This window comes from Sminthopsis crassicaudata, chromosome 2 (assembly GCF_048593235.1).
Source record: "Sminthopsis crassicaudata isolate SCR6 chromosome 2, ASM4859323v1, whole genome shotgun sequence".
Taxonomy (NCBI): Eukaryota; Metazoa; Chordata; class Mammalia; order Dasyuromorphia; family Dasyuridae; genus Sminthopsis; species Sminthopsis crassicaudata.
Genome location: NC_133618.1, coordinates 70,973,388 through 70,989,873, shown reverse-complemented (window position 1 = coordinate 70,989,873; position 16,486 = coordinate 70,973,388).

Genomic DNA, 16,486 nt, shown 5'->3' with positions numbered 1-16,486 from the left:
ACTTTCTGGTGATTTTTTTTTAACCTTTTCTAATTCACAAATTTTGTTTCCCTGAACCTTCTGGGAATTCTTTATTTTTTCCAACCCAAATTTAAGGACGTTGTTATTCTCTATCATAGCTTCTCTTTCCTTTCCCCATTTTTCTTCAAACTCTCTTAACTTTTTAATAGTCTCTTCTAGGAGAGAATTATGTGATGGGGGACAAATATCATTCCTCTTTAGGGTATTATGTTGAGATTCTCTGCTATTACCTTCCTCAGAGTTGGATACCTGATCTTTCTCTGTTTAGAAGATGGCACTTGTTCTCTTCAGCTTCTTACTCATTGTTAAAAATCTGTGTGGGGTCTGCCCTTAGGGTAAGAAATTTATTTATCAGCTTCCGCCAAGACAGAGATAGGTGGGCTCTTGTGTCTGGACTAAGAGACTATTCTGGGAGAGAGCTCCCCTCCCCCTGGAAGTGATTTAGAGATATTTAGCAGGACTGCATTGTGAGGAGTGCCCTGTGAAAGACCCTCGCTGTGTGGCCTAGCTACTGCCCTGAGACTAGAGGCTGAACAGTAAAAGCATCACACACCCTAGCCAAAGCCTCCTGTGGAGCCATGGATATTAGCAGCTGATGTGAAAAGCCCCTGTGCTCAAACCAGAAGCGTCTACCTGGAGAGCACAGTTCCTGCTTTGAAGGTTCAGCTATTATGGGAGTTACACTGCTGCTGGAGTTTCATTGCAGGGAGAATCCCACTGCCTCAGGCTGAGCTCTGCACTATGTGGATTAGAGGCTGCCCTGAGCTGTGTTCCCCTCTGTTCAGGTTCTTTACTGGCACAAGCAAAAGCCCCAGAGAGCAGAAACAGCTGCACAGCCGTGCTGATATCTGTTAGTTCGCTTCCAGTTTGGGTGATTATATTAACTGGCTATTGCTTTAATGTGGCTTTGATTATAATTTTTCTGCTTTCGAAAAGCAGAGTAGAGCTATCAGCCTATGCCAGATTCTTCTATCTCAGTGGCTTCTCTGATCCCACAATTCTCCCCAGCCCACTTGCAACAGTTTGCTAGCCCCAATCCAACACTGTCTGTTCTGATTTATTTATTTTTTTCCTCTCATCGGAACTGACCTTTTCTGTCGAAATTCCAGAATCTCTTTGGCTGGTAAGTTGTGCTTGTGGTTTTTATCATTCCAGTATTATTTTTGAGGTTGATTTAGCTAATTGGTATTGAGGGAAGAAGGGAGCTTATAAATTTGCGTGTATCTTCTCCAGCATCTTGGCTCCACCCCAATGGCAGAAAATAATACAAACTCACACTTATCACCATATACCAAGATAAGATCAAAATAGGTCAATGATTTAGGCATAAAGAATGAGATCATAAATCGATTAGAAGAACAGAGGATAGTCTACCTCTTAGACTTGTGGAGGAGGAAGGAATTTATGACCAAAGGAGAACTAGAGATCACTATTGATGACAAAATAGAAGATTTTGATTATATCAAATCAAAAAGCTTTTGTACAAACAAAACTAATGCAAACAAGATTAGAAGAGAAGTAACAAATTGGGAAAATATTTTTACAGTTAAAAGTTCTGATAAAGGCCTCATTTCCAAAATATATAGAGAATTGACTCTAATTTACAAGAAATCAAACCATTCTCCAATTGATAAATGGTCAAAAGATATGAATAGATAATTTTCAGATTATGAAATTGAAACTATACCCACTCATATGAAAGTATCTTCCAAATCACTGCTGATCAGATAAATGCAATTTAAGACAACTCTGAGATACCACTACACATCTGTCAGATTGGCTAAGATGACAGGAAAAGATAATGATGAATGTTGGAGGGGCTGTGGGAAAACTGGGACACTGCTGCATTGTTGGTGGAGTTGTGAAAGAATCCAGCCATTCTGGAGAGCAATTTGGAACAATGCCCAAAAATTTATCAAACTGTGCATGCTACTACTGGGCTTATATCACAAAGAAATACTAAAGAAGGGAAAGAGATTTGTATGTGCCAAAATATTTGTAGCAGCTCTTTTTGTAGTGTCTAGAACCTGGAAAATGAATGGATGCCCAGCAATTGGAGAATGGTTGGGTAAATTATGGTATATGAATGTTATGGAATATTATTGCTCTGTAAGAAATGAGCAGCAGAATGAATACAGAGGGGCTTGGAGAGACTTACATGATCTGATACTGAGCGAAATGAGCAGAACCAGGAGATCACTATACACTTCAACAACGATATTATATTAACATATATTCTAATTGAAGTGGACATCTTCAACATAGAGAAGATCCAATTCAGTTCCAAGTGATCAATGTTGGACAGAAACAGGTACACTCAGAGAAGCAACACTGGGAAAGGAGTGTAAAATGTTTGCACTATTGTCTTTCTACCCAGGTTACTTATACCTTTGGAATCCAATTCTTATTGTGCAACAAGAAATTTGGTTTTACACACATATATTGTATCTAGGATATACTGTAACACATTTATTATTCAAAATTTAGAAATAATATTCCTATGCATTTTCTGCAAAGGATCTCTTTAAAGTGATGATTAGTGGATTTTTTTTCTATTTCTATTTTACTTCATATTCTATCACTTCAGGACGATTTATAGGATTATTTCCTCTATTACTGTGTCAAGATTCTCTTTTTTGTCACAATTTTCTGGCAGATCAATTATTCTTATATTTTCTCATCTTGATCTGTTCTCCATTTTTATACAAAGTTTCACATTCTGTTCTATTTTTTTCATTCTTTTTAATCTGTTTTATTATTTCTTGATCTCTCATAACTTAATTGGTTTCCCCTTTTTTGATAATAATAGTTTTTTTTTTTTTTTTTATCAGATATTTGCAAGGGTAATTTTACAATGTTGACAACTGCCAAAACTTTTGTTCCAAGTTTTCCCCTCCTTCCCCACCCCACCAGATGGCAGGTCGACCAATACATGTTAAATATGTTAGAGTATAAATTAAATACAATCTATGTATACATGACCAAACAGATGTTTTTCTGAACAAAAAGAATCAGACTTTGAAATAGTGTACATTTAGCCTATGAAGGAAATCCAAAATGCAGGCGGACAAAATTAGAGGGATTTGAAATTCTATGTAGTGGTTCATAGTCATATGATGATCAATTCTGATTGATGTGGCCATCTTCAACATTGAGATGAAAAAAATCAGTTCCAATAGAACTGTAATGAATTGAAGTTGCTACATCCAGCAAAAGCATTCTGAGAGATGCCTATAAACCACTACATCGAATTCGCAATCCCTCTATTTTTGTCCACCTGCATTTTTTATTTCCTTCACAGACTAATTGTACAATATTTCAAAATTCTTTTTGTACAGCAAAATATCTGTTTAGACATGTATACACATATTGCATTTAATTTATACTTTAACATATTTAATATGTATTGGTCAACTTGCCATCTGGGGGAAGGGATGGTGGGAAGGAGCAGAGAGGTTGAAACAAAAGGTTTTGCAATTGTCAATGCTAAAAAAAAAAAAAAATTACCCATTCATATATATTGTAAATAAAAAGCTATAATTAGAGGGGGCAGAGCCAAGATGGTAGAGAAGATACATGTGCATTTGTAAGGTCTCTTCTTCCCTCATTACCAATTAGTTAAATCAGCATCAAAAATAATGCTGGACTGATAAAAACCACAAGGATTAGAAGCACAATTTACCAGCTGAAGAGAATCTGTAATTTAAACAGAAAATGTCGGTTCTGAGGGGAGGAAAAAAAAAAAAAGGCCAGCACAAACAAGGTTAGGTGCGAACACACTGCATTGACTTCTTCCTCCAGAGAGCCACTCTAATTCTGACCTAGAACAGAGACTCTCTATCTCTGGAGTGCTGCCCTCTTTTATCCTCCCAGAGAATGGGCATGGGATAACAGAAGGGCTTCTGGGAAAAATTACTTCAACCAATGAACTTGCTCCTCCTAAGTTTCCAAGCTCCTCCCTCAAGAGTTCACAAGTAAAACTCCAATTAAAGGCCGGAACTAGAGAATTGTTAAGTACTGAATTAGCACTTAGTAAGAACTTAATATCTCATTATCTCATTAGCACTTAGTAAGAACCTAACAGAAATAGAAAATAACTCTCTTAAAAAAAAAATAGGGAAATGGAAAAAAAAATAATAGAGAAAAATAGTTCATTTAAAAGCTCACTTGGGCATATACAAAAAGAACTGAAAAATGATAATGAAGAAAATAACTCATTAAAAATCAGGACAGGAAGATGGCGGAGAAGAAACACACGACTCAGTGAACGTCCTCACTCCCTCACAACCAATTAGATAAATTAAGTCTCAAAATTAGCTCAGGACTGATAGATACCACAAGGACTGGAAGCACGACTTACCAGCTGAAGAGAATCTGGAGTTTCAACAGGAAAGGTCAGTTCTCAGGGGAGGAATAAGAAAGACCAGGACAGACGGTGGGGTAGGGGCACACTGCGCCCATTGCGCTGGGAAGGGCTCTGGGATCAGAGAAGCCACTGAGGTAAAGGAATCTGGCACAGGCTGTTAACTCTTCTCTGCTAATTATTTAGCAGTTCAGAAGAGAAAGCCAAAATATTTTAAAACTCAGATTAGATTTTCCCCGATCCTGGGGGGTGACTCAGCAGACTCAGCACCAGGGGGTGTGGCCTCAGCTACCTCCTGAGAATAGTTAAGAGATTGACAAGTGGGTGGATACGGCCCAAGGCAACACACACTGCCTAGCTTAGCTGGAGGGAGTGGAACTCAGCTCCAGGAAGTCCCAGAGAAGCGGAACCTTTGAACTAGGGACTGCGGTTTCTGGCAGACACTTCCAGTTTGAGCGCAGGGGCTTCTCACGTCACCTGCTGCAGACATCCACTCCCCACCCGGACACTTAGGCTGGGCTTCGTACTGTCTTCACTATTCTACGCCCTCGAAGCACAGTAGTGCTAATCACCTCTGAGGCACTTCCAGGGAGGGGGTGGGGAACTCTCTCCCAGAGCTCTCTCTTAGCTCAGGGGCAGGGGCCGCTGCATCCATCCGGTCTGGGAGGAAGCTGGTAAAGAAGTAAATAATTTCCTACCCCAGGGACAGACCCCAAAACATTTTTTTAAATATGAACAAAAAAGCTAGAAAAACTATAGATTCCTTCTATACAGAGAAAGAGTGGGTATCCAACCCCGAGGAAGTTAACAGCAAAGATTCAGAAGATAACAACCTAAAGGGGAACGATTCCTGCCCCCCATCACATAACTCTCTCCTAGAAGAAGCTCTTAAAAAATTGAGGGAGATCGAAGAAAAATGGGGAAAAGAAAGGGAAGTTATGATAGAGAATAACAACGTCCTGAAATTGGAGTTGGAAAAAATAAAGAATTCACAGGAGATGCAGGGAAACAAAATTAGTGAATTAGAAAAGGTTAAAAAAACACAGGAAAGTAGGATTTCTGAATTGGAAAAGATAAAAAAGTCTCAAGAAAATAGAATTTCTGAATTGGAAAAAGAAAATAATTCTCAAAAAAAAAATTAGGGAAATGGAAAAAAATTCAATAGAGCAAAATAATTCATTTAAAAACGAAATTGGGCATTTACAAAAAGAACTAAAAACTGTGAAAGAAGAAAATAACTCCTTAAAAGTCAGGATGGAACAAATAGAAATGAATGATTCACAGAGAACCCAAGAATCAGTCAAACAAAACAAAAAAAATGAGAAGCTGGAGAACAACGTCAAATACTTACTGGGAAAATCTATAGACCTGGAAAATAGATCTAGGAGAGATAATCTGCGGATTATTGGACTTCCAGAAAACTATGACCAAAAAAAGAGCCTAGATTCTATTTTACAGGAAATTATCAAAGAGAACTGTCCAGAGATAATAGAAACAGAAGGGAAAGTAGATGTGGAAAGAATTCATCGAACTCCTTCTGAAATAGACCCTAAAAAAAGAACACCACGGAATATTGTGGCTAAGCTGCAGAATTACCACACAAAGGAGAAAATCCTGCAAGCAGCTAGAAAAAAACAATTTAAATACCAAGGTGCCACAATAAGGGTCACCCAAGATCTGGCTGCCTCCACATTAAAAGATAGAAGGGCCTGGAACCTGATATTCCGTAAGGCAAAAGATCAAGGACTGCAACCAAGAATGAACTACCCAGCTAAGTTTAGCATCTTTTTCCATGGAAGAAGATGGTCATTCAATGAAACAGAGGAATTCTATATGTTTCTAAGAAAAAAACCAGACTTAAACAAAAAATTTGATCTACATCCACAAGACTGAAGAGAAACAGAAAAAGGTACACAGAACCCTTGAGAACTGTAACTCTGTTGTGGGTATATAAAAAATACTCAAGGATAATTTGATTTTACTGATATAAAAGAAAAAAAGGGGGGTGTAGTAAAGGAAAGGAGGTCGGTTCAGAAAAAGGGGAAGGAGTGATAAAAAGAGGGAAACTACATCCCAGGAAGAGACATAGAAAATACACCATATCTGAGGGAACTTAGTGAGGGGGAGAATCATTGTGTGAATCTTACTCTTATCAGAAGAGGCTCAAAGAGTAAATAATTAACATATTTGTTTTTCAGAGAATTTTCTCTCACCTCATTAAAAGGGGGGAGAGGAAAAAGGAAAAGGAAAAGGAGAATAAGTAAAGGGACTTGGAGGGAGGGGGGAGGGATCCTAAAAAAAAAAAAAAGAGGGAGGGTTGTGCGTCACAAGGGGGGTCTGTAAATTAAATTTCGGGGAGGGGGATCAGGGGGGTCAAGGGAAAAAAGCATAATCTGGGGATAATACGATGGCAGGAAATACAGAATTAGTAATTTTAACTGTAAATGTACATGGGATGAACGATCCCATCAAACGGAGACGGATAGTAGATTGGATCAAAAAGCAGAACCCTACAATATGTTGCCTACAGGAAACACACTTAAAGCAGGGAGATACATACAGAGTAAAGGTAAAAGGTTGGAACAGAGCCTATTATGCTTCAGGTAAAGCCAAAAAAGCAGGGGTAGCTATCCTTATCTCAGATCAAGCAAAAGCAGAAGTAAATCTTGTTAAAAAAGATAAGGAAGGAAACTATATCCTGCTGAAAGGTAGCATAAATAATGAAGCCATATCAATACTAAACATATATGCACCAAGTGGTATAGCATCTAACTTTCTAAAGGAAAAGTTAAGAGAACTGCAAGAAGAAATAGACAGTAAAACTATAATAGTGGGAGATCTCAACCTTGCACTCTCAGATTTAGACAAATCAAACCACAAAACAAACAAGAAAGAAATTAAAAAAATAAATAGAACATTAGAAAAACTAGGTATGATAGACCTTTGGAGAAAACTGAATGGCAATAGGAAGGAATATACTTTCTTCTCAGCAGTTCATGGATCCTATACAAAAATTGACCATATACTAGGACATAAAGATCTCAAAATTAAATGTAGGAAGGCAGAAATAATAAATGCCTTCTTCTCAGATCACAATGCAATAAAAGCTACATTCAGTAAAAAGTTAGGGGTAAATAGACCAAAAAGTAATTGGAAACTGAATAATCTCATCTTAAAGAATGACTGGGTGAAAGAGCAAATTATAGAAACAATTAACAATTTCACCCAAGATAATGATAATGATGAGACATCATATCAAAATCTTTGGGATGCAGCTAAAGCGGTAATAAGGGGAAATTTTATATCTTTAGAGGCTTATTTGAAGAAATTTGAGAAAGAGAAGATTAACGAATTGGGCTTACAACTTAAAAGGCTAGAAAAAGACCAAATTATAAACCCCCAACCAAAAATTAAACTTGAAATACAAAAATTAAAAGGAGAAATCAATAAAATTGAAAATAAAAAAACTATTGAATTAATAAATAAAACCAAGAGTTGGTTTTATGAAAAAGCCAATAAAATAGATAAACCTTTGGTAAATTTGATCAAAAAAAAGAAAGAGGAAAATCAAATTGATAGTCTTACAAATGAAAAGGGGGATCTTTCCACCAATGAAGAGGAAATTAGAGAAATAATAAGGAGTTACTTTGCCCAACTTTATGCCAATAAATTTGATAACTTAAGTGAAATGGATGACTTCCTCCAAAAATATAGGCTCCCTAGATTAACAGAGGAGGAGATAAATTGCTTAAATAGTCCCATTTCAGAAAAAGAAATAGAACAAGCTATTAATCAACTCCCCAGGAAAAAATCCCCAGGGCCAGATGGATTCACATGTGCATTCTACCAAACATTTAAAGAACAATTAGCCCCAATGTTATATAAATTATTTGAAAAAATAGGGGATGAAGGAGTCCTACCAAATTCCTTTTATGACACAGACATGGTACTGATACCTAAACCTGGTAGATCGAAAACTGAGAAAGAAAATTATAGACCAATCTCCTTAATGAATATTGATGCTAAAATCTTAAATAAGATATTAGCAAAAAGACTTCAGAAAATCATCTCCAAGATAATACACTATGATCAAGTAGGATTTATTCCAGGAATGCAGGCCTGGTTTAATATTAGGAAAACTATTAATATAATTGACCATATTAATAATCAAATTAATAAGAACCATATGATCATCTCAATAGATGCAGAAAAAGCATTTGACAAAATCCAACATCCATTCCTACTAAAAACTCTTGAGAGTATAGGAATAAATGGATTATTCCTTAGAATAATCAGGAGTATATATTTAAGACCGTCAGTAAGCATAATATGCAATAGAAATAAACTGCAACCTTTCCCAGTAAGATCAGGAGTGAAACAAGGTTGCCCACTATCACCATTACTATTCAATATAGTACTAGAAACAGTATCCTCGGCAATAAGAGCCGAGAAAGAGATTCAAGGAATTAGAGTAGGAAATGAGGAAATTAAACTATCACTTTTTGCAGATGACATGATGGTATACTTAGAGAACCCCAAAGACTCTGCTAAAAAGCTACTAGAAATAATTCAAAATTTCAGCAAAGTGGCAGGATACAAAATAAATCCACATAAATCCTCGGCATTTTTATATATCACTAACAAAATGCAACAGCAAGAGATACAAAGAGAAATTCCATTCCAAACAAATGTTGAGAGTATAAAATATTTGGGAATCCATCTACCAAAGAAAAGTCAGGAATTATATGAGAAAAATTATAAAACACTTGCCACAAAAATAAAATCAGATTTAAATAATTGGAAAGACATTCAGTGCTCTTGGATAGGCCGAGCGAATATAATAAAGATGACAATACTCCCCAAACTAATCTATTTATTTAGTGCTATACCAATCAGACTCCCAAGAAACTATTTTAATGACCCAGAAAAAATAACAACAAAATTCATATAGAAGAATAAAAGGTCAAGAATTGCAAGGGAACTAATGAAAAAAATCTCAGAGGAAGGTGGTCTAAGTGTACCTGATCTAAAGCTATATTATATAGCAGCAGGCACCAAAACCATTTGGTATTGGCTAAGAAATAGACCGGTAGATCAGTGGAACAGATTAGATACAAAGGACAAAAAAGGGTACATCTATAGCAATCTAATCTTTGACAAACCCAAAGATTCCAACATTAGGGATAAAAATTTATTATTCGGAAAAAACTGTTGGGAAAACTGGAAATTAGTATGGCAGAAATTAGATATGGATCCACACTTAACACCATATACCAAGATAAGATCAAAATGGGTCCATGATTTAGGCATAAAGAGGGAGATAATAAATAGATTAGAGGAACAGAGGATAATCTACCTCTCAGACTTGTGGAGGAGGAAGGAATTTATGACCAGAGGAGAACTAGAGATCATTATTGATCACAAAATAGAAGATTTTGATTACATCAAACTAAAAAGGTTCTGTACAAATAATACTAATGCAAACAAGATTAGAAGGGAAGTAACAAATTGGGAAAATATTTTTAAAAACAAAGGTTCTGACAAAGGTCTCATTTCCAAAATATATAGAGAACTGACCATAATTTATAAGAAACCGAACCATTCTCCAATTGATAAATGGTCAAAGGATATGAACAGACAATTCTCAGAGGAAGAAATTGAAACTATATCCACTCACATGAAAGAGTGTTCCAAATCACTACTGATCAGAGAAATGCAAATTAAGACCACTCTGAGATACCACTACACACCTGTCAGATTGGCTAAGATGACAGGAACAAATAATGACAAATGTTGGAGGGGATGTGGGGAAATTGGGACACTAATACATTGCTGGTGGAGTTGTGAAAGAATCCAGCCATTCTGGAGAGCAATCTGGAATTATGCCCAAAAAGTTATCAAACTGTGCATACCCTTTGACCCAGCAGCGCTACTACTGGGATTATATCCCAAAGAAATACTAAAGAGCGGAAAGAGACATATATGTGCCAAAATGCTTGTGGCAGCTCTTTTTGTTGTAGCTAGAAACTGGAAGATGAATGGATGTCCATCAGTTGGAGAATGGTTGGGTAAATTGTGGTATATGAAAGTTATGGAATATTATTGCTCGGTAAGAAATGACCAGCAGGAGGAATACAGAGAGGGTTGGAGAGACTTAAATCAACTGATGCTGAGTGAAATGAGCAGAACCAGAAGATCACTGTATACTTCAACAACAATACTGTATGAGGATGTATTCTGATGGAAGTGGAAATCTTCAACATAAAGAAGATCCAACTCACTTCCAGTTGATCAATGATGGACAGAGGTAGCTACACCCAGAGAAGAAACACTGGGAGGGGAATGTAAATTGTTAGCACTAATATCTGTCTGCCCAGGTTGCATGTACCTTCGGATTCTAATGTTTATTGTGCAACAAGAAAATGATATTCACACACATGTATTGTACTTAGACTATATTGTAACACATGTAAAATGTATGGTATTGCCTGTCGTCGGGGGGAGGGAATAGAGGGAGGGGGGGTAATTTGGAAAAATGAATACAAGGGATAATATTATAAAATATATATATATATATATATATATATATATATATATATATATAATAAAAAAAAAAAAAAAAAAAAAAAAAAAAAAAAAAAAAGAAATTACCTTATGGTCAGGGCAGCTAGGTGGTGCAGTGGGTAGAGCGCTTGCCCTGGAGTGAGGAGTACCTAACTTCAAATGTGGCCTCAGACACATAATACTTAAAAGCTGTGTGATCTCCTAGGCCAGTCACTTAACCCCAATTGCCCTGCAAAACTTTTTTTTAAAAAAGAAAAAAATACCTCTTGACATCTAGGAAGATCAGTGGAGAGCTCACTGCATCTGAAGTTGGAATGACCTGAATTTCTCAGACATGTACTAGCTTTGTGATCCTGGACATTTAACTCCTCAACCTCAGTTGCTTCATCTGTAAAAACAGGATAATAATAGCAACTATCTCCCAGATTTGTAGTGAGCAACAAAGAGGATAAGTCAAGTAATTTGCAAATTTTAAAGTACTCATAAATGTTATTAGTATTAAATCTATTTATTCTGAATATGTGCCAATCCTTTCCACAGAATGTAAGCTCCTTGAGGGCAGGGACTTTCATTTTTGTTTCCTGCAGTGTCTAGTATTTAATGACATAATAGTGAGCATTTACAGAGTACTTGAAGGCTTGAAAAGTGCTTTATATTTGCTATCTCAATTGATTTTCCTCACAGCCCTGTGAGATAAATGATCTTAGCACCCTTTTACAGATAAGGAGGCTGAAAACCAAGAGTTCAAAATTATGCCTTTCTGATTCCAAGCCTGGGGTTGGATCTCCTGTGCTATCTATCTGCCTATAATCAGTGCTTGAGAACAAACTTGTAGTGAGTGAGTGAAAGGAAGAGAAAGTGGGGCCAGAACCCATAATGCCATATTTTATAACTGGTGATGTTTATGTCTTTTACTTCTAAGTCAGAGGTGGGGAATCTTTTTTGTTTTATTTTTTAGTTAATGGCCATTTGTATATTCATAACATCATTCAGAGGTCATACAAAATTAATAATTTATAGAACTCAAGCAATGGGAGATTGTTGTAGTTTGCTTTCAGCCCATCATCTCTTGCAGCTACTTTAGTAGGGCCAGACCAGATAATTTCATGGGCCTATATGGCCTTTGGGCCAGATATTCCTCCTCTAAGTGAACTATTACTTATTTTACAATCTCGCCATAAGAATAACTCAAATTCTTCCTGCCTATCCTCCCTTTCTCTCTTCCCCAACCACAACTATGTAAGATATACTTGCTGATATGGGTTGGGAGAAAACTGGTAGCTATCCAGGAGAACCAGAAAGTGAAGCTTCATGAGTCATTTCCCTTTCCCAGGATTCAGTTTCCTCATCTGTAAAATTAGGAGGCACAGGCAGCAAAGTTGGGAAGTGGATAGAGCACCAAGCTATTCTTTTAACTATGTGATCCTGGACAAGTCATTTAACTCTGTTTGCCTCAGTTTCCTTATTTGTAAAATGAACTGAAGAAGGAAATAGCAAAGCATTCCAATGTGTTTGGCAAGAAAATTCCAAAAGAGCTCTACAGGATAGATACAACTCAACAATAAGAACAAAATGAATGGCTGAGATGTCCTCAGAGGTCCTTTCTAGGTCTGGCCTATAACTTTACTTATATGTATAGAGTTAACAGGCAGTGACCTATACCTTTCCCAATGAATAAAGTCCATGGGTTTTGTGACAAAAAAAAAAAAAAAAAAAAAATCAGGACAGAACAAATAGAAATGAATGACTCATTGAGCAACCAAAAATAAGTCAAACAAAACAAAACAAAAAAACAAACAAACAAAAAAAAAAGCTGGAGAATAATGTCAAATACTTACTGGCAAAATCTATAGACCTGAAAAATTGATCTAGGAGAGATAATCTGAGGATCATTGGACTTCCTAAAAACTATGATCAAAAAAAGAGCCTAGATTCTATTTTACAGGAAATCATCAAAGAGAACTGTCCAGAGATAATAGAAACAGATGGGAAAATAGGCATTGAAAGAATTCATTGAACACCTTCTGAAAAAGACACTAAAAAAAGAACTCCAAAGAACATTAGGGCTAAGCTGAAGAACCTACAAACAAAGGAAAAAATATTATAAGCAGCTAGAAAAAAACAATTCAAATATCAAGGTGCCACAATAAGGGTCATTCAAGATCTGGCTGCCTCCACATTAAAAGACTGAAGGTCCTTGAAACTGATATTCTTTTTTTTTTTTTTTTTTTTAAATAATTTTTATTATATATTTTTTATAATATTATCCCTTATATTCATTTTTCCAAATTATCCCCCCCTCCCTCTACTCCCTTCCCCCGATGACAGGCAATCCCATACATTTTACATGTGTTACAATATAACCTAGATACAATACATTTGTGTAAATACCATTTTCTTGTTGCACAATAAGCATTAGATTCCGAAGGTACATGTAACCTGGGCAGACAGATATTAGTGCTAACAATTTACATTCACTTCCCAGTGTTTCTTCTCTGGGTGTAGCTACCTCTGTCAATCATTGATCAACTGGAAGTGAGTTGGCTCTTCTTTATGTAGAAGATTTCCACTACCATCAGAATATATCCTCATAGAGTATTGTTGTTGAAGTGTACAGTGATCTTCTGGTTCTGCTCATTTCACTCAGCATCAGTTGATGTAAGTCTCTGCAGGCCTCTCTGTATTTCTCCTGCTGGTCATTTCTTACAGAGCAATAATATTCCATAACCTTCATATACCATAATTTACCCAACCATTCTCCAATTGATGGACATCCATTCATCTTCCATTTTCTAGTGACAACAAAAAGAGCTGCCACAAACATTTTGGCACATATATGTCTCTTTCTGCTCTTTAGTATTTCTTTGGGATATAAGCCCAGTAGTAGCACTGCTGGGTCAAAGGGTATGCACAGTTTGATAACTTTTTGGGCATAGTTCCAAATTGCTCTCCAGAATGGCTGGATTCTTTCACAACTCCACCAGCAATGTATTAGTGTCCCAGTTTTCCCACATCCCCTCCAACATTCATCATTATTTGTTCCTATCATCTTAGCCAATCTGACAGGTGTGTAGTGGTATCTCAGAGTTGTCTTAATTTACATTTCTCTGATCAGTAGTGATTTGGAACATTCTTTCATGTGAGTGGATATAGTTTCAATTTCTTCATCTGAGAATTGTCTGTTCATATCCTTTGACCATTTATCAATTGGAGAATGGTTCGGTTTCTTATAAATTAGGGTCAGTTCTCTATATATTTTGAAAATGAGACCTTTGTCAGAACCTTTGCTTTTAAAAATATTTTCCCAATTTGTTACTTCCCTTCTAATCTTGTTTGCATTAGTACTGTTTGTACAGAAACTTTTTTAGTTTGATGTAATCAAAATCTTCTATTTTGTGATCAATAATGATCTCTAGTTCTCCTCTGGTTCTCCTCCTCCTTCCTCCTCCACAAGTCTGAGAGGCAGACTATCCTCTGTTCCTCTAATCTATTTATTATCTCCCTCTTTATGCCTAAATCATGGACCCATTTTGATCTTATCTTGGTATATGGTGTTAAGTGTGGATCCATATCTAATTTCTGCCATACTAATTTCCAGTTTTCCCAACAGTTTTTTCCAAATAATGAATTTTTATCCCTAATGTTGGTATCTTTGGGTTTGTCAAAGTTTAGATTGCTATAGATGTACCCTTTTTTGTCCTTTGCCTCTAATCCATTCCACTGATCTACCGGTCTATTTCTTAGCCAATACCAAATGGTTTTGGTGACTGCTGCTATATAATATAGCTTTAGATCAGGTACACTTAGACCACCTTCCTCTGCAATTCTCGACTTTTATTCTTCCATATGAATTTTGTTGTTATTTTTCTAGGTCATTGAAATAGTTTCTTGGGAGTCTGATTGGTATAGCACTAAATAAATAGATTAGTTTGAGGAGTATTGTCATCTTTATTATATTCGCTCGGCCTATCCAAGAGCACTGAATGTCTTTCCAATTATTTAAATCTGACTTTATTTTTGTGGCAAGTGTTTTGTAATTTTTCTCATATAATTCCTGACTTTTCTTTGGTAGATGGATTCCCAAATACTTTATACTCTCAACATTTGTTTGGAATGGAATTTCTCTTTGTATCTCTTGCTGTTGCATTTTGTTGGTGATATATAAAAATGCTGAGGATTTATGTAGATTTATTTTGTATCCTGCCCCTTTGCTAAAATTTTGATTTATTTCTAGTAGCTTTTTAGCAGAGTCTTTGGGGTTCTTTAAGTATACCATCATGTCATCTGCAAAAAGTGATAGTTTGATTTCCTCATTTCCTACTCTAATTCCTTGAATCTCTTTCTCGGCTCTTATTGCCTAGGCTAGCATTTCTAGTACTATATTGAATAGTAATGGTGATAGTGGGCAACCTTGTTTCACTCCTGATATTACTGGGAAAGGTTGCAGTTTATTTCTATTGCATATTATGCTTACTGACGGTCTTAAATATATGCTCCTGATTATTCTAAGGAATAGTCCATTTATTCCTATACTCTCAAGAGTTTTTAGTAGGAATGGATGTTGGATTTTTTCAAATGCTTTTTCTGCATCTATTGAGATGATCATATGGTTTTTATTAATTTGATTATTAATATGGTCAATTATATTAATAGTTTTCCTAATATTAAACCAGCCCTGCATTCCTGGAATAAATCTTACTTGATCATAGTGTATTATCCTGGAGATGATTTTCTGAAGGCTTTTTGCTAATTTCTTATTTAAGATTTTAGCATCAATATTCATTAAGGAAATTGGTCTATAATTTTCTTTCTCAGTTTTCAATCTACCTGGTTTAGGTATCAGTACCATGTCTGTGTCATAAAAGGAGTTTGGTAGGACTTCTTCATCCCCTATTTTTTCAAATAATTTTTATAACATTGGGGCTAATCGTTCTTTAAATGTTTGGTAGAATTCACATGTGAATCCATCCTCTGTTAATCTAGGGAGCCTATATTTTTGGAGGAAGTCATCCATTTCCCTTAAGTTATCAAATTTATTGGCATAAAGTTGGACAAAGTAACTCCTTATTATTTCTCTAATTTCCTCTTCATTGGTGGAAAGATCCCCCTTTTCATTGTAAGACTAACAATTTGATTTTCCTCTTTCTTTTTTCTGATCAAATTTACCAAAGGTTTATCTATTTTATTGGCTTTTTCATAAAACCAACTCTTGGTTTTATTTATTAATTCAATAGTTTTTTTTACTTTCAATATTATTGATTTCTCCTTTTAATTTTTGTATTTGAAGTTTAATTTTTGGTTGGGGGGTTTTAATTTGGTCTTTTTCTAGCCTTTTAAGTTGTAAGCCCAATTCGTTAATCTTCTCTTTCTCTATTTTCTTCAAATAAGCCTCTAAAGATATAAAATTTCCCCTTATTACCGCTTTAGCTGCATCCTGTAAAGGGCTAGAACTGAGCAATGCACTTGGATGATGAAGCATGTGAGACTAATTGCCAATTGGATGGTTCCCTATTAACTTGTTTAAGGTTGACCCTCCCC